This window comes from Herpailurus yagouaroundi, unplaced genomic scaffold (assembly GCF_014898765.1).
Source record: "Herpailurus yagouaroundi ecotype Mexico unplaced genomic scaffold, PumYag 160, whole genome shotgun sequence".
Lineage (NCBI taxonomy): Eukaryota > Metazoa > Chordata > Mammalia > Carnivora > Felidae > Herpailurus > Herpailurus yagouaroundi.
Window position 1 is genome coordinate 8,412,651 of NW_024412401.1, and position 26,235 is coordinate 8,438,885.

Sequence of the window (26,235 nt, forward strand, 5' to 3'; positions counted from 1 at the left end):
ACACACACACACACACACACACACACACACACACACACACACACACACTGGTCCAAGGTCATTGGGTCAAGAATGGAAGCCCTCATTTTCACATTGGTTTTACGGAAAAAAAAAAAAAATCACACTTGACTTGCATTACTTTGATTTACATTACCTACCTTTTCCAGGAATTGGGCATGCCCTAAATATGAGGGCTATCGATCCACCAAAGTCCCCCTCCAAAAATGCAGATATTTTATTTTGATGGGTTTATTTAATGGGTTGAAGGTAACATACCTCTAAAGTCAGGGTGTTATTTCAGTTAGCAGCAAAACTATCCTATTGGAGCAAACCACTCATTTTACTAATGCACATTTTCCTAAATATCGAGTAAAAGAATGCTACCTAAAAATTTTCTCTGTATTCCAAAAACTTTTAGGAAATCACTATCCCAACGTTAATGCTTCTATTTGGGTTAGACATTTCTGGATAAAATGCCTTACGGTAAATGAGGCTAACAAAACAGAAGGGAAAACTAGTTACACTCATTTGGTTTTGTGCCATCTTCTCTACAAGTACTAAAAAGGCAAGTCGGTGGGTGTGTTTTCTACACAAGCTAGGGAGACCCAAATCAGAGACAAATTTTTAAGTGGAGTCCCCAAGACGGCAACTTGACTTTGATGAATGTATCTCACAGTCAAACATGTCATGTAGCAATGGTTCTTCACACACCTTAGCACACCTGACTCACACCTTCCTTCTTTATTATATTATGCAAATACAAGTTATAGCAGCAGTCACTTGTAAAAGAGAAACAAAAAAAAACAAAAAACAAAGAATTTACATCTTTAAAACAAAAAAAAATGGCCCCTTAATTCAAAAGTCATGGAGGAATGGATGTTAGAATAAATGATAATATGTAACTATAAACCAAAAATTCAACAAAAGTTAACAAGATTATATGGGAAGCTCTATTAATATCATACCTGATTGGAATTCCTTAGAAATGCCAATGAAACTCCAACTTGGAAGTATTTAAAATGAAAAACATTTTACGTTCTATGACAGTATTTTATCATGAAGCCCTTCTGTATCTGCCTAAAATTAAGTGCTTTCTTGGGGCACCTGCGTGGCTCAGTCAGTTGAGCATCCAACTCTTGGTTTCAGCTCAGGTCACGATCTCATGATTAGTGAGTTTGAGCCCTACGTCGGGCTCTGCCCTGTCACCTGCAGAGCCTACTTGGGATTCGGTGTCTCCCTCTCTCTCTGCCCCTCCCCCATTCATGCTCTGTCTCTCTCTGTCCCAAAAATAAATAAATGTTGAAAATAAATAAATAAATAAAACAAAATAGTCCTTACTATCTGTGAATAAAGGCCAGGCTTCACAACCTATGGTCTTTTGTTTTTTCCATCAAGCTACAAACTTGCTATAAATAGTGTGACAGACAGTTTCACCTTTAATTGAACCAACTCTGACTACGACAGGGATGTGGACTTTTGTCTCCTCCCTTCCCTGGGGCCCAGTGGGATAAATGCCGGAGGGATTCCACGCAAGCTTTAGATGTCTTGGACTTAGACCCTATTTGTTTTGGAACCATGGGTTCCCTTCTTATTAAATTCTTCTATCTGCCAGGAGAAAACTGGAACAAAAATGAAAAAGTCTAATGCGCTGACTTCAAGGTCTCTTCCATCAGTCAGATAGGAAATTTCAAGGCTTTTTTTTTTTCCTTTTTAAGGCAATGAACTCGACAATGTGCTTACACTCTGTTGTTGATGTTTTTAAGTAGTACTTTGGTGAGAATGTGAAACAGAGTTTCTAGTTTACAGTGACAGTGGGCTATAAACCCTGACATAGTCTCACATCCCCAGTTAAAAATCTTTGAAAGTAGATCCCCAAAACTGAGACAAACTCTACTACCCCAAACTGAGGCCGACTACCAACCTATCTGAGCATAATGTTCTGCTGACTGGAAGGGTGCTAACATAGGACAGGAAAAAACTCAGAAACTCAAAAAACTCCTCTCCTACCTGCTCTGGGGGCCCAGGCCCATGCAGAGGCACATAATTTCTCCCCAGGACTCAGTTCCTTCTATAATATGAGGGGTGGAGCTGGTATCTTTCCACCTCCACAGTCCTCTTCTAATGACTCCCTCAGAGGAACTAATCCTAATGGTGTGAGTTGTATTTGCAAGCTCACTTTTAGCCTAAAATGAGATGAGCAATCACAGGGATACAAAAGCTACAAAGAAAATCCCAAAGAGAAAGGAATATGTTCTATGACTGTATGTCTCATAGATTACTAACCAGTAAAACATTTTAAAGCATTTAGGGTTCTTTATTTTTTTAAGATTTTTATTAATTTAAAAAAAAAACAATTTTTTTAACGTTTATTTATTTTTGAGAGACAGAGAGAGACAGTGTGAGCAGGGGAGAGGCAGAGAAAGAGGGACACAGAATCTGAAGCAGGCTCCAGGCTCTGAGCTGTCAGCACAGAGCCTGACATGGGGCTCGAACTCACGAACCATGAGATCATGCCCTGAGCCAAAGCCAGACGTTTAACCAACTGAGCCACCCAGGCGCCCCATAAGATTTTTATTAATTTAAAGTAATCTCTACAGGGGCGCCTGGGTGGCTCAGTCGGTTAAGCCTCCGACTTCAGCTCAGGTCACGATCTCATGGTCCGTGAGTTGGAGCCCCGCGTCGGGCTCTGGGCTGATGGCTCAGAGCCTGGAGCCTGCTTCGGATTCTGTGTCTCCCTCTCTCTCTCTGCCCCTCCCCCGTTCATGCTCTGTCTCTGTCTCAAAAATAAATAAACGTTAAAAATAAATAAATAAATAAATAAAGTAATCTCTACATCCAACATGGGGCTCGAACTCACAACCCCAAGATCAAGAGTCACATGCTCTATGGAATGAGCCAGCCAGGCACCCCGATTGAGGGTTTGTTTTTTTTTTTTTAACTGGGTCACAGAGGAAGTGCTGTTTCAGCCTTTGCCAACTTCATCCCGTTTACAACTTCACAAGTAGGAAGTACAATCATCCTGTGGGCTGGATTCAAATACAAGATACCCTCAGCCCTGCCCTAGAGCTGAGCGAGCCTGGCTGTGGTTCCAGCACGACAAGGGATGAAAAGGAGCCTGGCGGCCCATCGGTGCGCTGGGAGTCCTCCTGCGCTGGAAGCAGCTGTCCTAGGGAACAGCATCTAGCTTCCTAGCACTACAGTCTTCCCTCTGATGTGTGAACCGAGGTTAACATGGTGTACTTGGCCATGTTTATAGGGCTCTATAAACATTGCTGGCTTGCGCTCAAGAGGTGCACAGAGACGGGACATGAGTTCTGTGAAAACAGAGCTGTTGTGTCTCGTTCAGCACTGGACTCGGGGCCCAGGACGGAACAGGGGCTCGATAACCATACGCCAATCGACAGGCACGCACCTCTTGAAGGCAAGCCAGAAATGTAACCCAGAATTATGGCTGGTGAACGGCAGGGTGTGACACCGTACCCCGTCAAGGGACAACTCCAACCACCCACCATGGTCTTCGGAAGCCCAGGAAGGCTAGGCCCGAAGGTTACCTCAAACATCCTCCCTTCCTCTGCAAACTATCACTGCAGTTTAGATGAGAGATACAGCTCAGGCAAGGTGAAAAGAGCACAGGACTGGGAATAAGATGACCTGGTTTCAAATTCTAAATCCACCACTTAATGGCTATGACCTGGGGCAAGTCATTTTAACCTCTCGGCCCGCCTCATGTGTAACAAGGGAATACTACTTACTTCACAGTCTAGTTGCCTTCAGAAATGAGGCCGGGTGTGTGAAAGCACCTGGAGAAGGAGGGGAGGAGGGGGGGAGGGGGAGGAGGGAGGAGGAGGAGGGCTAGCTTCTGCAGAGGGTACAGCCCCACCTCTAGCAACTCAGAACCCAGTTTCCAGAGAAGGCTGGGGGTGGAACAGCAGCTGTGCCCATGTCCTTGAGAGACTATGAAGGAAGAGACTGACAGCACCTAATGACAGTTTGGATTTGAAGGCTCTCGATTAAAGAGATCCTGGTCTGCCCTCATCTGGCAGGGTCTGAATTTGTTTTCCAGTGTTCTTCCTAACATGAGATCCCAGAACATCTCTTTAATTACTGAGCAGGGGGGTGGATAATTTGGAAGGAACTGCTTAAAATGGTTTCCTTTGTAAGCTTAATGTTCTAATACGACATAATGCTGTGGGCTGTTTGGGGTTTTTGGAGGGGGGGGGGCTGTTGCTGGCTCTTTATAGGTTTCTTATGAAAGTTTTTAACTTTGTACTTGAGCCTCAAGGCAATTACTATGAAGGGTGCCTTTTAAGCACTACAACTATTTCCTTAATTAATTTGCTTTTTATGTTGTTACTGCTGTTGGCCTCTCTTTACATCTAAAGCAAACGATTTGCCTTTTTTCCTATAGCTTTTTTTTTTTTTTCAAGCGGGAAAACAGGTGATCCCCTGTCCCTGCCTCAAACAAATCCTGAAAAAGAAACCAGAAGGTTTTCAAATTAGCACCCTGTTCTAAGCTGAGACCTTCCCCTGGGAAGAGCTAACCTATTTGACTCAAAGCAAGCAGTTCAGAGAAAGGAGAAAAGAATAAAGCTTAGAGAAGTCAGGAACTACGGTTTAAAGTTCTGGGTCACCCCTAACGGGGTAAGTATGACATTTCAGGTAAATCACAATTTTCCTGTGACTCAGTTTCCTTAATTTGACATGGGCAGTGGGAATATGCCCTGGCTTCCTATCTTGGGATGATGTGTATAACATTCTTTTAAAAAGTAAAAGTAGGGGGTACCTGAGTGGCTCAGTCAGTTAAGCATCTGACTCCTGATTTGGGCTCAGGTCATGATCTCGCAGTTCATGAATTCGAGCACCACGTTGGGCTCTGCACTGATGGTATGGAGCCTGTGTGGGATTCTCTCTCTCTCACCCTCCCCCACTCACGCTGTCAATCTCCCGCAAGATAAAATAAACAAACTTTAAAAAATAAAAGAAGACTAGAAATAAAAGCTATCAATGTCAACATTTGAAATACCACACAGATGGGGCACCTGGGTGGCTCAGTCGGTTAAGCGGCTGACTTCGGCTCAGGTCATGATCTTGCAGTCCGTGAGTTCGAGCCCCGCGTCGGGCTCTGTGCTGACCGCTCAGAGCCTGGAGCCTGTTTCGGATTCTGTGTCTCCCTCTCTCTCTGACCCTCCCCCGTTCATGCTCTGTCTCTCTCTATCTCAAAAATAAATAAACGTTAAAAAAAAAAATTAAAAAAAAAAAAAAGAAAGAAATACCACACAGATAACAATATGCATTTGTGGGTATAACCAAATCTGGATAAAGACCGTGAAGTATGTTTTTTAGGGAAATAATGTACCCGACGGTTCAATGCCCATAACTTATATCAATGCTGTAGTGCATATAATGCAATAGGGTGAATTATGTGCAAGTGTGAGTAGAAATTATCTAAAGCCTATGCTCCGAATCCCTGCAACACAGTCTTCCGCAGTGCAGAATTCGGCTTCTGGTGCTCTTAAGACAAAAAATGTGAAAATATCACCGCCTATAACAAGGTGCAGTCCTTTCTACAAGTACAAAAGGCATTCTATCTGTTCCCTTCCTTTGCCAAACTCCAGATCTTGTCTCCCACTGCCTTGGTTTTTGGAAAGCAGGTTTAAGGACACAAAGTAAGCAAAATGGAGAGGAAAAATATGAGAGCTAAAATAAAATCAAAAGTTAGCGGAAACGACTGTTGTTGCTTCCTTGACAGCCAAACTGTAGGCACAAACCTGTTGGGGCTACTGGGGCCTTTCCATTTCGATCCTTCCTACTTCTTCAAAGAAAGGGGGCCTAGAGATAAACAAACATGCGAAACAGTTCCTCCACAGGCCCCTGGTACAAAGGCCTCCACTGCTTTCACTTCTGGCTCCCTGCTTTTCATCTGAAGGCTTCTAGTTCTGCAAGTTTCCCTTCATGCAAACAGATCCACCTGAGTAATCCCTAGGCTGAGTTGAGCAAAGACCAATTTCCATATGGAAACTCAACAATGGTGGATTGACAGTTTCAGATAGACCCAGGCTGCTGCCGGCCTATTTCAAAGCTGCCTCTGCAAAGCCGTTCAGGGTTCCTTTTCCTCCGTGTTGGAGAGACAGCCTCACCCTCTGGGCTGGGCACTTCAGAGCAATTTTGCTTTTTAAGACCCAAGTACATTTCTGTACAGCCCAACAGAATCAGGAAGATAACCTCTTAACTCACAAAGGACTCATGCACTAACTCACAGGACAAAGCCTTCATATCCTACTGGAAACAAAAAAAGGCTATCCAGTGAGAACCCATTTAGGATCTCAGAGCGCCTCATGTAGTGATGGGTACACAGTACATAATCCATTCGTTCTCTACTGACCACCTATTTATTACGTGCTAGGTGCTACAAATACACAGATTTGTTCAAAGGACGGTTCAAAGAACAGAAGGACTGTGTCCAAAGGACAAGCCTGTAAATAAATGATTATAACGTCAGCATTGCAGTGTTAGCAATAACGCCAAGGTGCAGAGGTAGCACAAAAGAACACACGCAAAACAAAAACAAAAACAAACCCTGAACGGATCACAGCAGGTTTCAGAGGAGTTATTTAATAGATATTCCTAAAGGTAAGCCTTGAAAAATAAGTATTATTGATAATAACTTACCTATGATTCAAGAACCTGAAGTAAGGAGAAAGAGAATCAAAATGGGCATCTGCTACCAACACCAAGCTTTCCTCGATGAATTCTCTACGAGTACTTTTGGGGAAGTGAAATATTAATATATTTCTCCTAATGATGAGCCTACATATTTCAGGCAGCTAAATCTCCCATTAAGACTCCTGGCCAATTCTTGATTTAATTCCCCAACTGGTATCATCAGAGCCATCTTCCTGTTTTCCTCAGGAATCTGAAGGACTTCGGACCCAGAACAGTTTAACTTGAGACACCTAAGGAACACAGACACAAAGTCAAGATTGTGTCTGAAAAACTAAAGTAGCACTTTTTTTTAAGCCGAACAAAAGAAAAGTTCCTTCCTTAGCACTAAAAAATAAGCATTGTCACTGATTTTGGCCAAGATCACACTATTGTCACCCAAGTAGTCAAACTTCAGAGAACCAGATCTTAACTTCTTCCTGTCACTTACAAGGGCGGTGGAAGGTGTTCTCTTCAGTCAGAGGACATAAATACAAAAGGAAATTATTTAAAGGGTCTATTACTCACATGAGGACATGATTCAAAATAGAGATTATGGACACTTACAGAGCCTGTGGAATGGGGAAAGAGTTGGCTGTCCATTAAAATAACTGTGGCGAGCCAAATCCTCACTACATGTTATTTCAACCACAGCCTCACCTGGTTGGTTAACTTTCCTAGGACAGCACCGCTAGAATCAAATTGGCAAATTGTCATTCAAAAAAGTATTAAGTTCTAGGGCCAGAAGGAACAAGGAAGTCATTCAACACACCTCTCTAATTCAAGATGACCACACCTTAAAGCCAATCCAAATAAATAAGAACTTAATGGCTTCTTACGATTATGTAGAGAAGGCATTTTTAAATGCCTAACTCAACTGGCATCATTTCTAGAGTTCCAGATTTCAGGAAATACTTATGTACTTCTCACCTACGTCCCTCCTGCTGTAGCTTACCCTAATATTGTCATTTTATGCTACAGTCAATCATATAATATACAATTTTTAAGTACCTCATATATTTCAAGATCTTTTCACCTCCAAATCAAGGAATTATATTTCCATTTTTCCTATAGGTTTTGGCAATATACAGCTTCGTACTATTTTAGATATTTTTTTTCTTGGAACTTGAAGTACTAACTTTGAATTAGACAAGTTCCAACTAGTGGATCTCTACTTTATGGTGCAAATGAGGAAACAACTACTTTAATATGTAAGAGAGGACACATGAATGAGAAAGATTTTAGTAAACAATGCCATTGGCAATTTCAGCTCCTAATTTTACCCTATTACCACGCCACGCCATTGGCCTCTCCCCACCCTTCACCATCTAGAGTTGGTGATACCCCATTTTCCTCAAGCTGTAGCTTCTGACACTAGGGGGGCTTTATGTCTTACCTTCTAGGTCAAAAAATCTACACAGTCTCAGTACACACTCCATACGACATCTGAAATTTCCATGTTGAAGAATACATACTTAAGAAATGTACTCCAAATTCAGAGTCTTTTCTTATCCTGCCTAGTTTAACCATTTCTACAGATTCCTCTGCGTGCCGATTTAGACATTGATCTCCCGATCTAAGAAAGCTAGGCTCTCGTGGCGCCTGGGTGGCGCCGTCCGTTAAGCATCTGACTCTTGATCTCGGCTCAGGTCATGATGTCACAGTTTGAGGGTTCGAGCCCCACATCAGGATCTGCACTGATGGTGTGGAGCCTGCTTGGGATTCTGGCTCTCCTTCTCTCTGCCCCTCCTCTGCTTGTGTGCTCTCTCTCTCTCTCTCTCTCTCTCTCTCTCTCTCTCTCTCAAAATAAATAAAGTTTAAGAAAACATTTAAAAAAATTTTTTTTAACGTTTATTTATTTTTGAGACACAGAGAGACAGAGCATGAACGGGGCGGGGGGGGGCGGTCAGAGAGAGGGAGACACAGAATCCAAAACAGGCTCCAGGCTCCGAGCTGTCAGCACAGAGCCCAATGCGGGGCTCAAACTCACGGAATGCGAGATCGTGACCTGAGCCGAAGTCGGCCGCTCAACCAACTGAGCCACCCAGGCGCCCCTAAAAAAATTTTTTTAAAAGAAAAAGCAAGCAAGCAAGCTTGACTCTTTATCGTCACATCCTGTATTTCCCTGTCTTAGTCACTCCTGAATTTAAGAGGTGATAGCCCACATATATCTATAGAAAATACGTCATTAGGGATTCCTACCTATTACCAGTCAGGAGGTTCAACAATAGATTACCATAAAAATACAGAGCTCTGTTAAGCTCCTAAAGAGAAGAATGAATATTGACTAAGACTGGTTTCATTTTGTTATTATGTTTTTAGTCGAAGAGGAGTACATTTCTCAGGTAATGCACCCCTCTCATAATGGGGGACACCAAGTATCTGTCCTTGCCATTTACTTACCCTTGCTGTTTCTTATTCTAATTGTGAGTTTAAACATTATCCTATACCTATTAAGTGACTGTTCATAACCTAAAAAAACACACCGTCCACCCTCTTGCCTCACCTTATCTCCAGTTGCCTTTGCTGATCTTAGAATTATACCTGGCTATTCACTGCTAAGAATTGGAATTGACAAATGACAAGTCACCAAGGCTTCTTGGTGGTACAAAAAGAAAGTTGTACAAAAAAAGACAATTAGAGGGCAACAACTGTAAATCATTTCAGACACTAAAGACAAAATGGCCATTCCATACCTAGTAATTCATATTAAGGCAATGATTGGAAATGCTCAGTGATATACCATCTTGGATACTCACATATCACTGAAGATAACTACAATTTTTAAAAGTAGAAAATACAGGGGCGCCTGGGTGGCTCAGTCGGTTAAGCGTCCGACTTCGGCTCAGGTCATGATCTCGTGGTCCGTGGGTTCGAGCCCCACATCAGGCTCTGTGCTGACAGCTCAGAGCCTGGAGCCTGTTTCGGATTCTGTGTCTCCCTCTTTCTCTGACCCTCCCCTGTTCATGCTCTCTCTCTGTCTCAAAAATAAAGAAATGTTAAAAAAAAAAATTTTTTTTAAAGTAGAAATACATATGCATACACAAAAGACCCTGAGTAGCCAAAGCAATCTTCAAAAAGAAAAACAAAACTGGAGGTATCACAATTCCACACTTCGGGGTGTATTACAAAGCCATAGTAATCAAAACAGTATGGGACTGGCACAAAAAAAGACACATAGATCAATGGAACAGAAGAGAACACCCAAAAATAAAACCACAATTATATGGTCAATTAATCCTCAATGAAGGATTAAGAACATGCAATGGGATAAAAAGACAGTCTCTTCAACAAATGGTACTGGGAAAACTGAACTAAATGCAGAAGAATGAAACTGGACCCCTTTCATACACCACACATGAAAATAAATTCAAAATGGATTAACAACCTAAATGTGAGACATGAAACCATAAAAATCCTAGAAAAGAGCACAAGCAGTAATTTCTCTGATATCGGCCATAGCAACATCTTTCTAGACATGTCTCCTGAAGCGAGGGAAACAAAAGCAAAAACAAACTATTGGGGGGCGCCTGGGTGGCGCAGTCGGTGAAGCGTCCGACTTCAGCCAGGTCACGATCTCGCGGTCCGGGAGTTCGAGCCCCGCGTCGGGCTCTGGGCTGATGGCTCGGAGCCTGGAGCCTGTTTCCGATTCTGTGTCTCCCTCTCTCTCTCTGCCCCTCCCCTGTTCATGCTCTGTCTCTCTCTGTCCCAAAAATAAATAAACGTTGAAAAAAATAATTAAAAAAAAAAAAAAACTATTGGGACTAAACAAAATAAAAAGCTTCTTCACAGCGAAGGAAACAATCAACAAAACTAAAAGACAGCCTACTGAATGGGAGAAGATCTTTGCAAATATCTCCAATAAAGGGTTAGTATCCAAAATATACAAAGAACTGATTCAATGCCAAAAAAAACAAAAAAACAAAAAACAAAAAATAAACCCACAAATAATCCAATTAAAAATGGGCAGAACATATGAACATGAACAGACATTTCTCCAAAGAAGACATCCAGATGGCCAATAGACACATGAAAAGATGCTCGGGGCGCCTGGTGCCTCAGGCATTAAGCATCTTCAGCTCAGGTCATTATCTCACAGTTCTTGAGTTCAAGTCCCCTATCAGGTGAACACAAGCCCTGCTTGGGGTGAGCCCTGCTTCCCTCTCTCTTTCTCTGCCCCTCCTGGGATTTTCTCTCTCCCTCTCTCTTTCCCTCTCTCTAAAAAAAAAAAAAAAAGGATGCTCAACTTCACTCATCATAAGGGAAATGTAAATCAAAACTACAATGAAATATCACCTCACACCTGTCAGAAAGGCTAAAACACAAGAAATAAGTGTTGGTGAGGATGTGGAGAAAAAGGAACCCTCACGCACTGTTGTTGGGAATGTAAACTGGTGTAGTCACTGTGGAAACCAGTATAGAGCTTCCTCAAAAATTTGAAGATAGAACAATCCTATGATCCAGTAATCACACTACTGGGTATTTACCCCCCAAAAAACACAAAAACAGTAATTGAAAGAGATACATGCACCTTTATGTTTATTGCAGCATTATTTACAATATATGGAAGTGGCCCAAGTGTCCATCAACAGATGAATGGATAAAGAAGAGGTGATATATATATACACATACACACATATAACATATACACACATTCACACAATGGAGTATTAATCATAAAAAAGAATGAGATCTTGCCATTTGCAACAACATGAATAGAGCTACAGAGTATAATGCTAAAAAAAAAATAAGTCAGAGAAAGATAAATACCATATGATTTCACTCATATGTGGAATTTAATAAATAAACAAACAAAGGGGGAAAAAAGACAAACCAAGAAACAGACTCTTAACCACAGAGAACAAACTGATAGTTACGGAGGGGTGGGGGGGGTGGGTATGGTGAAGAATGAAATAGGTGATGGAGATTAAGAGGACACTTATCACGATGAGCACAGAGTAATATTATAGAATTGTTGAATCACAATATTGTACACCTGAAACTAATATAACAATGTATGTTAACTATACTGGAATTAAAATTTAAAAACTTAATAAAAAAAAGAAATACATATGCATATGATTTTTTAAATGACAGAACAAGCAAAATATTAACATCATATTTCAAGTGTAAGAAGCCGCTGATCGTAAACAGATTCAGCATGACTGCATGCCATACTAAGAAGAAAACAGAGCTAGGAAACCTTCTAGTACTGATTAGTAGACCTATCCCACTTTCAAAGATGTTAAAATGTAGGGGCGCCTGGGTGGCGCAGTCGGTTGAGCGTCTGACTTCAGCCAGGTCACGATCTCGCGGTCCGTGAGTTCGAGCCCCGTGTCGGGCTCTGGGCTGATGGCTCGGAGCCTGGAGCCTGTTTCCGATTCTGTGTCTCCCTCTCTCTCTGCCCCTCCCCCGTTCATGCTCTGTCTCTCTCTGTCCCAAAAATAAATAAATGTTGAAAAAAAAATTTTTTTTTTAAAAAAAGATGTTAAAATGTAGATCTTACCATCTATGAAATACAGCAGCAATAGCATTATAATTGATTAATTATTTGTTGGCATATGAACATATCATAAAATATTTGGCTAAAGGTGGTATGTACAACGGGACAACCTGGCAAACTGATCATGGAGAGAAATCTTATCAAGTGAGTTTTATTTTCCTTCTGGTATCACTGTATTTTGCATTTAGGCCTAATCAAATTTTTTTTTAACTTTTTTTTTTTAACGTTTATTTATTTTTGAGACAGAGAGAGACAAAGCATGAACAGGGGAGGGTCAGAGAGAGGGAGACACAGAATCTGAAACAGGCTCCAGGCTCTGAGCTGTCAGCACAGAGCCCGACGCGGGGCTCGAACTGACGGACCACGAGATCATGACCTGGGCCGAAGTCGGCCGCTTAACCGACTGAGCCACGCAGGCGCCCCAGGCCTAATCAAATTTTCGATGAAAAAGGTATCATGGGAGAATTCTAACATACACTCCACCGTGCTCTCCAAGTTATTCCTTTAACCCCTTGCTCTTGTTTTCTAACATAGAAAGTCATTCTGCCATTGTGACTCTACATAGCTGTGCTGGAAAAATTTCTCCAATGCTTAATACTCCCTCCATCAACATGCTCAACTACCTGCAGCTCATAGAACCAAAAAAGGTTTCTATGCTTATGGCTTTTATGCTCTCTCCTTGTTATCTACCTGCCTGGGAGAAACTGATTCATCTTTCAAAACTCAACCCCACAATTACTCCTCTTCCTTATCTTCCCTATTAAGACTTTCCTGGCATCTTCCTCATAAGCCTCCCCTAAATTATAAATTTCCCCTCTGGAATCTTCAATAAGGATGCTTATCCTGTACATGAGCAACATTTTATTGCACTTGAAATTTGCTTCTCTCATTCCCTACTAGTCTGTAACCTGTAAAATCTGTAAAAATGAGCACTTTTTTTTTTTTTTTATTTTGCTTGGTATTGCCAGGACCTAGTATAGTACTTAACCCAAGTATTCAAAACATTTGACGAAATACTGAAAACAAATGGTGAATTTAAGAACACTATGACCCAGAAAACAATAATTATATAATCACACTCACATCCTGAACTCAGTTAAATATTTTCAAAAGATAAGGAGTATGGCAAAGGTCTTTGAAAACATGACTCAAACTTATATTAAGTCCCCTCGTTCAAAATGTACTATTTTTCTTAATCGAATTTTTAAAGCAAAAGCATACTCATGATTTGGTTAATGATTTTATCTTACACATCTTTTAAATGTTAAAATTCTCTTAGGGAAATATAAATCCCACACACGATTTTAAGATACTTTTTAGCTAACTGCCCCTAGAATAATTGATTTATTTAAATCAATTTTTATATATTTATATTTTAATTATATTTATATATATTATATATTTATATATATCAATTGATATATATGATACATATATATCAATTTATATATATATGATATATATAAATAAGGAAGCCTAAGCAATACATCTTATTCTTAAATAATGTATTTGCTGTGATATGACTTTACCTAATTATTTCTCATATGCTTCCCAAACAAAAAGCTACGAAATGTCAGCACTATAATAATATAGTGCAGAACACTAAGCCAAGACATTTAAAATCATCAATCACATAAAAAGAAATGAATAATTGGGGTGCCTGGGTGGCTCAGTTGGTTAAGCGTCCGACTTCAGCTCAGGTCATGATCTCACAGTTCGTGGGTTCGAGCCCCCCGTCAGGCTCTGTGCTGACGGCTCAGAGCCTGACGCCTGCTTCAGATTCTGTGTCTCCTTCTCTCTCTGTTCCTCCCCTGCTCACACTCTGTCTTTCTCTCTCTCTCTCTCAAAAACAAATAAAGATTAAAAAAAGAAGAAGAAATGAATATTTTATTACTAAGTTTTTTAAAAGTTACTATACTTTCTGCTTTCAATTATCCCATTTTTGTAAAAGAATATAGAAACACATGCAAAGGGGTGTGTGTGTGTGTGTGTGTGTGTGTGTGTGTGTGTGTGTGTGTGTACGCACACATGCAAAGAGATTAAATACCTACAGAAAAGAAAGACTGGAAAGGGGCGCCTGGGTGGCTCAGTCAGTTAAGGTCCAACTTCAGCTCAGGTCATGATCTAGTGGTTCATGAGTTCAAGCATCATGTTGGGCACTATGCTGACAGCTCACAGCCTGGAGCTTGCTTCAGATTCTGTGTCTCCCTTTCTCTCTGCCCCTCCCCTGCTCGTTTATTCTCTCTCTCTCTCTCTCTCAAAAACGAATAAACACTTAAAAATTAAAAAAAAAAAAACTGGAAGACTATGAAACAAACAGTGATTTCCCCCTATGAGTGGGATTAGAAAACAAAGACAGCTTTTTATATTTTTTTAAATGATAAACAAATCAGTGCCATTAATTGTAATTGCGCTGAGCAAACATGGACTTCATTTGGTCTAAAATCTGCACTATATATGTACAGCATATAAACATATAATTACCCAGATAATGATAAAATAATATTAGATGTCTGCACAGATATACATATTATTCTCAGCCATAAAGTCACACTTCTCTCACATGCAAGTCATAGTCATTCATACATTTCCTGAAATGCATTCTTGTCTGTCATCAGTTATATTCAAGCACTGAGCTCTGCTTTTTTGTTTGCCAAAAGATTATCATTGAACTCCTGTATGCCTTCAACAAGAATGACCACTAACACCAGTATAATTCAAAATTGTTTTGAAAACCCTAGCACGTAAAAATACAACAAACAAACAAAAAAGATCGATACATAATTCCTTGTAGAAAATTACTATCTATCTAGGGAAACACAGAAAGTCCACTGAAAAAGTACTGGAACCAAAAGAATCTCCAGAAATAAGGTAATATACAAAAAAATACACAGATTTCCTCCATAGCAGCAATAAATGCATTCTGGAATAACTACTTCCAAAATGTAACAGAGAAAAAAGGGTTCCGTTTATGAGAGCAACAAAAATCTCATGAACTCAAAGCACAGATTATCCATAAATAAAACTATATAACTTTACTGAGAGAGATATAAAATAAGACCCGAATAAAGGAAAAGATACAGCATGCTCCTAGATAGGGAAGACGGAATATCACAAAAAGGTTAATTTCCCATAAATCAATGCATACCTTTATCACAATTCCAACAAACATCCCGTCCTCGATAGGTCAACACTAACATAAAGCAGTCTTGACAATTACTGAGAGAAATGGGGGAAGGCACACTAGCTGGCAACCCTCCAAAGAAAAGAGCAGCTTAGTAAATAAATATATGAAAGGCTATTCCAACTCGCTGGTTTAAAAGAAAATGCAAAAGACAATATTTCGAAAAGATTGGCTAAGAATTTAAAAATAAGATAAGGTCACACTCATACAACGCAAATTGGTATCAGGCGCATGGCAATAAATCTTTCAACTTATTCTTCAAAGGCCAAGTTCATGGTTCGCCTTAATGAAACTTTCAACAGTCGGGAAGAGCTGCTCCCGCAGCCCTGTCGTTGCTGTGGTACAGCCCCGCATGTTCACTCTCCCGGTGGATGCCTGAGGGTCTCCATCAGCTGTTTTATTCCCCAAAGGCCAGGGATGGCAGTTTTCCTGTGTTTGTATCAACACTTGTTAGTTAATAGAAAATTGTAATTGAGAGGAATCTGGGAGGAAATAAAAACCCACGGGAGTACTCCTGACATTCTGTAAGAACCACCTCTACTTGAGAAATGTTAGAAAAATACATTCATGACTGTTGACTGTTTTGTGCTGAGATTCTAAAAGACAATTACTTAATACAGACAAAGTATGAATACACATATTCGTCTATGTTTATTAGGGCAGAAAGGGCGTCAGCTAAAAAGATGCTGAGCTCTGCTTTTCGGTTTGCCAAAATATTTTGTGTGCTGAAAATCTCCAAGGCAGGACTAGTTAATGCTCTAAGGTTCCACGCCTCACCTTTCATCTGCTCTCCTGGTCTGTGGCACGAAACAAGAAGAAAAGGGGAGAAGTGCTTTTTGTGAAACTGGTCTCCATCCACCTTTAATTCTGTCTATCCGGGGCGCCTGGGTGGCGCAGTCGGTTAAGCGTCCGACTTCAGCCAGGTCACGATCTCGAGGTCCGTTAGTTCAAGCCCCGCGTCAGGCTCTGGGCTGATGGCTCGGAGCCTGGAGCCTGTTTCCGATTCTGTGTCTCCCTCTCTCTCTGCCCCTCCCCCGTTCATGCTCTGTCTCTCTCTGTCCCAAAAATAAATAAAAAACGTTGAAAAAAAAAAATTTAATTCTGTCTATCCATGGCTAAAAACTTGCTGCTCTTTAGGAAAATCATAGGACTTTAACTACTGGAATAAAATTCTATTTATACCCAACATATCACTCAATTGTTTACAAAATGAATGAACACACGCAGCTCTAATCCTGCCCTTGGAGAAGCTTCCAGCCACCCTGAGAAAACAACCTAACCGGTTTTGAACTCAAGCCATGCTTTACCAAGCCCAAACCCAGAAAACTGTTTTATGTCCCTAATCAGTATTATTCAAGAAAACTCCCACTTCCCTACAATGAGAAAAAGGGTAATTTGCCCCCATTCTAGAACAGTCTGTACCAATAATGTAGTTATCAGGCAAAGTATCCACAACCCAAATGGCATAATTTATGAACATCTCACTCTTATCAAACTAATTTCAAAACAACCTGGTGGCATGTGAGACCTATGTATGTCAAAAATCAAGACATTAGCTGTCTAAGAAAACAAGGAATTATTCCTATTGAACTCTTGTGGCCACAGACTAAACATTCAAGATGGGAAGGAAAATGATCTGAAGAAAAGCCAAATTGAAAAACTAGATGTATTTCAGAGAGATGAGTATCAGTAAAGCCCATAACTCAAAGTTCAAAGCTTTCTTTTTTTTCTTCAAAGACACAGCATTTTCAAGACAAGTTATAGTCATATATTTCTAGTGTTCAAATCCTACAGATAAAAAGTAATCAAATACACAAGGCACGTAAAGGTTGCTTATTCATTCTTTAGGCAGTAAATGTAATCTGATACCTATAAAAATCAACTCTTCCTCCCTGCCCCCAGACCATACTCCCACTCATGCCTTGAAGGATAAATGCTTTTGAAGGTAAACATTATAAAACAAAATCAATTAAGTCAAACTCATAAAGACAGAAAGGAGAAAACTGATTGCCAGGAGAAGCAGGGAGAAGGGAATGAGGAGTTATGGTTTCCAAGCACACAGACTTTCTGTTTGGGACAATGAAAAAGTTCTGGAGATGGATGGTGGGGACGGTTACGCAACAATACGAACGGGCCTAATGCCACTAACCTGTACACTTCAAAACGATGGAGAGGTGCTTGGGTGGTTCAGTCGGTTGAGCTCCGACTCCAGATTTCGGCTCAGGTCATGATCCCAAGGATCAGGGGATTGAGCCTCATGTCGGGCATGGAACATGCTTAAGATTCTCTCTCTTCCTCTTCCTCTGCCCCTCTCCCCACATCGCTCACTCCCTTGCTCTCTCTCTTTCCCTCTCTCTCAAATTAAAAAAAATCATAAAAAATTTTAAAATCTCAAAATGGTGGAAACTGTAAATTTTATGCTATTGATATTTCACAATTAAAAAAATTAATCAGACTGGAGAGCTATAAGACAAGTTGAACAATGTATATCAATTGAAAGAAAACTAAAAAACTGTCAAGAATTTAGAAGACTCTAAATAAAGAGTGCCAATCACTCTCCTGATTATAGACTAATGATTTCAGAAAGGACGATAACGTCCTCAACAAATTAAACAAATATGAAACTTCTAAGTTATTTAGAAAACATGGGTAACTTTTAAAAAAATAGTTTTTAAAAAGCAGTGCATAGGGGCACCTAGCTAGCTCAGTTGGTAGAGCATGCCCCCTCTTGATATCAGGGTCATGATTTTGAGCCCCATGGTGGGTGTAGAGCTTACTTAAAAATAGAAATTTTAGGGGCGCCTGGGTGGCGCAGTCGGTTAAGCGTCTGACTTCAGCCAGGTCACGATCTCGCGGTCCGGGAGTTCGAGCCCCGCGTCGGGCTCTGGGCTGATGGCTCAGAGCCTGGAGCCTGTTTCCGATTCTGTGTCTCCCTCTCTCTCTGCCCCTCCCCCGTTCATGCTCTGTCTCTCTCTGTCCCAAAAATAAAAATAAAAAAGAATAAAAAATAAAATAAAAAAATAAAAAAATAGAAATTTTAGGGGCGCCTGGGTGGCTCAGTCAGTTGCACGTTCACCTTCGGCTCTGGTCATGATCTCACGGTTCATGGGTTCAAGCCCAGCATCGGCTCTGTGCTGATAGCTCAGCGCTGGGAGCCTGCTTCAGATTCTGTGTCTCCCTCTCTTTCTCTCTCTGCCGCTCCCCATTCACACTCTGTCTCTCTTCAAAAATAAATAAACAATTGGGAATGAAAGCTGGTGCAGCCACTCGGGAAAACAGTATGGAGGTTCCTCAAAAAACTAAAAACAGAACTACCCTATGACCCAGCAACTGCATGACTAGGCATTTATCCAAGGGATACAGGTGTGCTGTTTCGAAGGGACACATGCACCCCCATGTTTATAGCAGCACGATCAACAATAGCCAAAGTACAGAAAGAGCCCAAATGTCCATCGATGGATGAATGGATAAAGAAGATGTGGTATATACATACAATGAAGTACTACTCGGCAATCAAAAAGAATGAAATCTTGCCATTTGCAACTACGTGGATGGAACTGGAGGGTATTATGCTAAGCGAAATTAGTCACAGAAAGACAAATATCATATGACTTCGCTCATATGAGGACTTTAAGAGACAAAACAGATGAACATAAGGGAAGGGAAACAAAAATAATATAAAAACAGGGAGGGGGACGAAACAGAAGAGACTCATAAATATGGAGAACAAACTGAGGGTTACGGGAGGGGTTGTGGGAGGGGGGATGGGCTACACGGGTAAGGGGCACTAAGGAATCTACTCCTGAAATCATTGTTGCACTAGCTGCTAATTTGGACGTAAATTTAAAAAAAATAAAATAAAATTTTTAAAAAAGGTCAAAAAGTAAATAAATAAAAAACCATTTAAGAAAAATTATTTTAAATAAAAAGTGTTTTAAAGTAACACATAAATTCTGACTTTTTCAAAGAGCTTCTAAAAGATTTGTTCTCCTAACATGGAACTTGGTAAAAGAAGGCTTAAATTCAGTTTAAAAGTAGTAAAGGATAAGAGTAGAAAAGAGCAAATGCCCAGTTTTCCACGAGAGAAACTGGATTGCCAGATGAGTCTGCAAAACATAAAGATCAAAGGAACAGTGAATGGACATTGTTGATCCTAGATTTAGACAGAAAGGCATTCTTGAAAGAATTAACCATATGAATGCCCAGCCAGCCCTCATTATCAAATTCAAAAGCAGCAAGGTAAGCAAGGTACTTTGGCAAAAAGTGTTTAGACTTTTCAGCACAAAGAAGCTATTTCATGTTATGCATCTTTTTAGGAGGGGGAGGATAGATAGGTATTTTTGGACAACATCTAAGTGTCAGAAAAAAAAGCAAGAAAGATGCCAAGACCTCATTTATGAATGAAAGGAAATAACAAAGTGAACACCATTCCACAAACGTATATTAAACAAACTCATTTCTCTTTGCCTAACACAGGATTAAGGCGGTCGAGGTTGGGGGTGGGGGAATGGGTGAAGGGCTGAGCAAGCCAATTTGGTAGAAAGGGTTTAAGAGATGTTTTTTAAGAAAATTTTAATGAGGAGGGTCCCTGAGACAAATAGGTTTTCCTATCTACAGTGATTGGCCTATGTAAATATCCTACAAACACTGCCATTAAATGGCTTAACCCCTTTTCAAAAATCTTGGCTTCTTAAAGGTGATGATTTATACTCTTCTTTCTTGGCAGGTCTCCAATATGTCTGATTAAAATCATTAAAGGAAGACCGAGATTTGTTGATCAGGAAAACGTCCCAAAATGGTAAGAGGAACAGAGGGTGATTATCACCTTGCCAATCATTGTGGTTGTAGGTTCACTAGTTAAGGCGGCCACCCTGGAGAGGGCAATAAGGTCACCCCCCTTCTGCCGGGGCAGTTGGCCAACTTTACATTCAGCTATCAACAGTATGCTGTACTTACAACCTATCTTCAAATACAATTTACGGAAGACATGGCTAAGAGTTCGTAAGGACCTAAAGAGTCTAAGACAAAATAACTCAAAATTTGTGCTCCAGTAGCAAAAGGTTGTTGGCAGTTTCTAACATAAGAACAGGCAATTTTATCTTTGTGATTTAATGAAAATGAAAAGTAGGAAAAAAGGTAAGGAGAAACTAAATGTAATTAATCATTCCAGAGAGGTACCAGAAATCTTCAACAAAACTCCTACAGAACTTCTACTGATTTCTGAGAAATAAAATGAATAAACCCAAAAGAGAAAATGCACTGAAGCTATCAACCAATGGCAGGTATTTAAATAAACATACAGCAAACCATAAGGCCCTAAAGATACAAAAAAAGGTAACGAACAGTGCCCACCTACAAGAGATTTACAATTTAGTCTGTACTCAGGTAAACATGTGACTGCTTTGGGGGCGCCTGGGCAGCTCAGTCCGTTAAGCGTCCGACTTTGGCTCAGGTCATGATCTCGCACTTTGTGAGTTCAAGGCCCATGTGTGGCTCTGTGCTGACGGCTCAGAGCCTGGAGCCTGCTTCGGATTCTGTGTCTCCCTCGCTCTCTGCCCCTCCCCTGCTCATGTTGTCTGTCTGTCACTCTCTCTCAAAACAAATAAACATTAAACATAATTTCTAAAAAAAAAAAAAAAAAAACCAAACCAAACAAAAAACATGTGACTGCTTTCATCACTACCAGACTACCATTTTCGAGCATGACCATAGGCAGAATTCTGAAGCTGTCTCCCAAGTTTCCTGTCTTCTCCGTATTCAGTCAAACACTAATCTAGGTACTACTGTGAAAGATTTTGCAGATGTAATTAAGGCTACTAATCAACCGGCCACAGGCTCTAAGGATTATCACGTGTTAGGCAAGACGGTCCTGAGCTAATCACATGTAGGTTAGACACTACGAGGCAGAGAACTTTCTCCTGCTATCGTCAGAGACATGTGGTACAAGAGGAAGAGGAGAGCTATGGCAGCAGCGGAAGTCAGAGAAATTTCCCAGAGTGAGAATTTGGCCCAGCTGACAGCTCACAAGGAAACAGACATGGGGCCTACAACCACAGGCCTGGGGACAACCTGAACAAGCCTGGGAGCAGGCTGTTCCCTGAGCCCCCCAACAGACAGCCCCCCTGACCAACACCAATGGCTCATGAAACTACAGAAGACAAACTAGTGGAGCTAATCCCAGCTGCTGACCTATAATCCCAGCTGCTGACCAGGAAAAAATTAATTTGTGGTGCTTTCGGCAGCTACGTTTGTGTCAATCGGTTGTGGCAGTGAGCGAAAAAGTAACCAAGCGTCCCACGCAGGGATTCCAACATAACAACTCATCTCATTCTCACGACCACCCTGAAGAGTTACCACCTTCCATTGCACAGATGAGAAAACTGAGGAATAAAGGCGTTAAGTAACCGGCTGACTACCAGACTGGTTCAAGAAAACTAACTGGCCCGTAACATTTAGGAGTTTAAAATTTCAGCTAGGAAGTGACTCAATTTTCCGCGACAACAAAGTAACTTATTTTTAAAGTTGAAAAAGTAAAAGGAAACTTTAAATAGTTTCAAATGAAAAAGTTCTCTAAATCAAAAGGGCAATTTTATAACGTCCTCATAGCAGATCAACCTGTCAGAAATAACTGCGTTGCTAAAAATAAATGCAAACCCAACTACATATTTCTTCCCACATGTTCAAAAATCGAGTTACTTATTTAGTCAATAAAAGGTTAAGTTGTAGTGTCAATTTGGTTTTCTTTTTAGTCTTAATCCACAGATAACAGGTTAAATTTGGCATTATAAGAAAAAAGTTAATGCCACGTGAGAGATTTTTTAAAGAAAGAGGAAAATGAGAAACAGCATCGCCTGCAGCATACCCTCCAGACGCTTATGCTCCTGTTCAAGGGGGCAGAAAATTCCAAATCAAAGGCGGTGATAATACAGAAAGAAATCAGGGGGGAAATACAAAGCAAAACTGAAATCTAACATTTATTTAATGAGGAAGACGGACTCTGAGAGACAATCACCTGCGATGGCTTTAGGAGATGAATAAAACTGGTTTCCTAGGGGCGCCTGGGTGGCGCAGTCGGTTAAGCGTCCGACTTCAGCCAGGTCACGATCTCGCGGTCCGTGAGTTCAAGCCCCGCGTCGGGCTCTGGGCTGATGGCTCAGAGCCTGGAGCCTGTTTCCGATTCTGTGTCTCCCTCTCTCTCTGCCCCCGCCCCCTGTTCATGCTCTGTCTCTCTCTGTCCCAAAAAAATAAATAAACGTTGAAAAAAAAAAATTAAAAAAAAAAAAACAAACTGGTTTCCTGATCTTCAAATTGGTCCTACTAAAGGCAACAAAAAATTTAAAAAGAATGTGGGTTTCTGTTCTTTGAGATTCAGTCGAAAATCAGTCTGGAAGTCAAAAACTACCACATTCTGAAACAGTAATGAACAAAAGTACAAAGGAGAAGAATAACACTTTGGGGGGAAAGTGGAGAAAACCTTTAAATAATACCTGGAACTTTATTAAGTAATAGCATTTTCCCCTAGTGATAATTTTTTGTAGCTTTGAACCCTGAAGTCTCGATTCCCAGAAAAGGAGGCAAAGTCTGGAAACACAGAAGGTCGTTGGCGGATGGGATACGTAATTTCCTCTAAAAAAAAAAAAAAAAACCCTGGATTTCCAACATGTAATCTGAATTTATGTTGTTAAAATAAAAACCTATTTGGTGTTTTATACACAAATAATGTAGTCATGTTGTTTTTACATTCAGTGGCATTCTTAAAATAGCCCATTTAAAATAAAAAAGAGAACAACTTCTAGTCTAAGAAATTTTTTTAAAGTTTAAACCTAGCATACTTAACAATTTCAAATCTAATGTCCTATATTTAAACATCTTTGTCATTATGAATTATGTATATGCATTGACATCAATCATTAATCTGCAGGTGTTCCTAATGTAAATTGCATATACCTCTTTAGATTTTTTCCAGAGGCTAGCAGCATACTAATTCTAATTTAGAAAAGTAGGCACCAAAATCTTTTTTAACCTGTAAGTTCTGCAAAACTGAAAGGGTTAGGAAAGGTTCAACTCAAAGATAATCTGGTTGTGTTCTAGTTCTTAAGGTGAATGGTAGCTTCATGGACGTTCAATTTATTACTTTGCTTGTTAGCTTACACGTTGCCTGCATTCTCTTCTATCTACCAAATATTATGTTGTTAAAAAGTAACTTATAGGTGATATGAGTTCTTCAAAATATAGTCATAAACATAAAATGATGAAAACAGAATTTCATTAATCCCTATACTTGTATATACATTAATGCCTTGGAATTGAAAAAAAAATGTTAGAGACCTTTCACTATATGGAACACAAATAATTACAATCCAGAAAAATTAAAATCCACTTAAAGACTAGAATTTCTAAACTCAATTAAGAACTTTGCTAAAATATACATAGAAAATATAGCTCATACATCTGGTCTTGCAAACCTTCTGTAGTGGCTATACATCTATTACCAGAATATAGTGGGGCAGCTAAAATGCTGTGGGCTAATTAGAAGTTGGGGATTATTTGTAACTTCATGGAGCAACTAAGAAGGATTTGTGGTTCATCTATCCAACTAACTGTCTTATCTCTAGAATTTGGCTAATAGGGGCACCTGGGTGGCTCAGTCGGTTGGACGGCCGACTACCGCTCAGGTCATGATCTTGTGGTCTGTGAGTTCAAGCCTGTGTCGGGTTCTGTGCTGACAGCTCGGAGCCTGGAGCCTGATTCTGTGTCTCCCTCTCTCTGCCCCTTTCCTGCTTGCTCTCTCTCTGTCTCTCTGTCTCTCTCTCAAAAATAATAAACATTTAAATTTTTTTTTTAATTTGGCTAATATTACAAACCAGTCTATAATCCCAATTGTGAGCTGTTTTCTAGTTTTTTCTACTGCAGGTACTATTCTTGTTTCCTCTTTTTTTTTTTTTTTCTTCCTATTTGCTTAGTGAATCACAAGTACCTCAATACATTTGCCCTAAATTAAAGTTAAGAGGGCTAGGAGTAAACTTATTATTAGAAACTGTATCTCCAAGTGTCCTCCTATTCTTGTTTACTAACAAAATATTTTTAAAGGGATTTGCCACATAAACAACTCATTTCTTTAGAAAGGATTGTGCTATGAAACTCTAGCCTTAATTTTTTCCCCTTTTCAACAAGTGTTAAAAACAGGTGTCAAAGATAGAACCAAGTTAATCTGACCTGCCCAACTCCAGCTTAGCTTTTAACACCTTGTCATAACATCCTTATCTTTTAACACTCAGGAAGGGTCAGTACTTCTTTGTAAACAGTCCCTCAACTTCACAGACCAGCTTTTAAGGAAAGGTTCCCTGTAAGAACATGAGTTTCAATTCTGGCCATCTTGCCTAACAAGTAAAGTCTGATCAAAGAAAAACATTATACACAAATGTTCATTATAGTATTATTGGCAAAAACATACAAATCTACTTAAATACCTAAGAAGAAACATAGGAAGGAATAGTTACCCAAATGATGTCTTTTGTTAAGTGAAATATTACACAGCCATAGAAAATAACTGCACACGAAAAATATGCAGTCACATGGGAAACAACATTACAGTGAAGAAAAAGGCAATTATATATTTTTTCAAACTAGAAAGAAAAAAAAGAAAGTACACTAGGTTTTCAAATTTTCATTGTGTTGGGGTGCCTGGGTGGCTCAATTGGTTAAGCATCCAACTCTTGATTTCAGCTCAGGTCATGATTTCACAGTTTGTGAGTTCAAGCCCCACCTCAGGCTCTGTGATGACAGTGTGGAACCTGCTTGGGATTCTCTCTCTCCCTGTCTCTCTCTGCCTCTCTCTCTCTTTCTCAAAATAAACAATTTTTTTTAATTTGTCTTTTCCCCAATGGCCTACAATGTACATGTGTAATTTCTTGAATCTTTAATGCCACAGTTATTCTCCTACTATTCATACTTTAAACAGTAACACTTTTTAGCATTTTAACACTTAGCCCCCATGGAGCACATCCCACCTTCCTCACTTTTCCAGAACACGTAACTTCCAACACACTCAACCATCTGAAACAGATGAAAAATTTTCAGACATTAACTACAGCCTCAATCTTTTGGAAGATGCACTTAGGAAAGTGTTTACTGATAATCTCAAGACTATTAGATATCAAAGTTAAAAATAATTTAGCCAGCAGTTATCTTTATAGTAGATACACACAATTTGACGTCAAGAATTCCTGGGAATTCTTTTTCCTGCCTGCGTCAGGATCCTAGAGGATCTTCACCGTTGCAGAATGATTGCTATGGTCACATCGTCTAGAGAGGTAATAGTCATTTGGTCACATCTTTTCCCACTCCCCTGGGAAGATCAGATTTATGCACTAATCCAGAAAGCTTTAAAGATGTTCATTTTTTTTCTCTTCTGTTTTTAATCCTCAATTACACAAAGGCTCAACTTAAAATTAAGAAAAACTGAGTCATTTTAAGAACTAAGCAAATAATTCCTTTGAAATATTTGATTTTATCTTTCCAAACATTTTTTTTTCCTAACCTCAAATTCATATTTTAATGGTATTTCCCAGATAAACACAACTGCCTGCAATTTTCTTTGAAAATATTCAAGACCAATATATTTCAATATCACTTGATGCAATTCTACCAACATTTTCAGGCTGGCCATCTTAACAGTTTTAAAAAACGGTGACAGTTATGGGACTGAGCCTGGGTGACTGAGTTGCTTAAGCATCCGATTTAGGCTCAGGTCATGATCTTGCGGTTCATAGGTTCGAGCTCCTGCTTCCGGCTCTGTGCTGCCAGCTCAGAGCCTGGAGCCTGCTTCAGATTCTGTGTCTCCCTCTGT

The 26,235-nt window shown here is 40.0% G+C and overlaps 1 protein-coding gene across 2 annotated transcripts in view; it reads right to left on the minus strand.

Annotated features, from left to right (window-relative positions):
• The window catches only part of MLLT3 (MLLT3 super elongation complex subunit), a 292,829-nt gene that overhangs the window by 152,450 nt on the left and 114,144 nt on the right, over positions 1–26,235 (minus strand). The window lies entirely within an intron of this gene.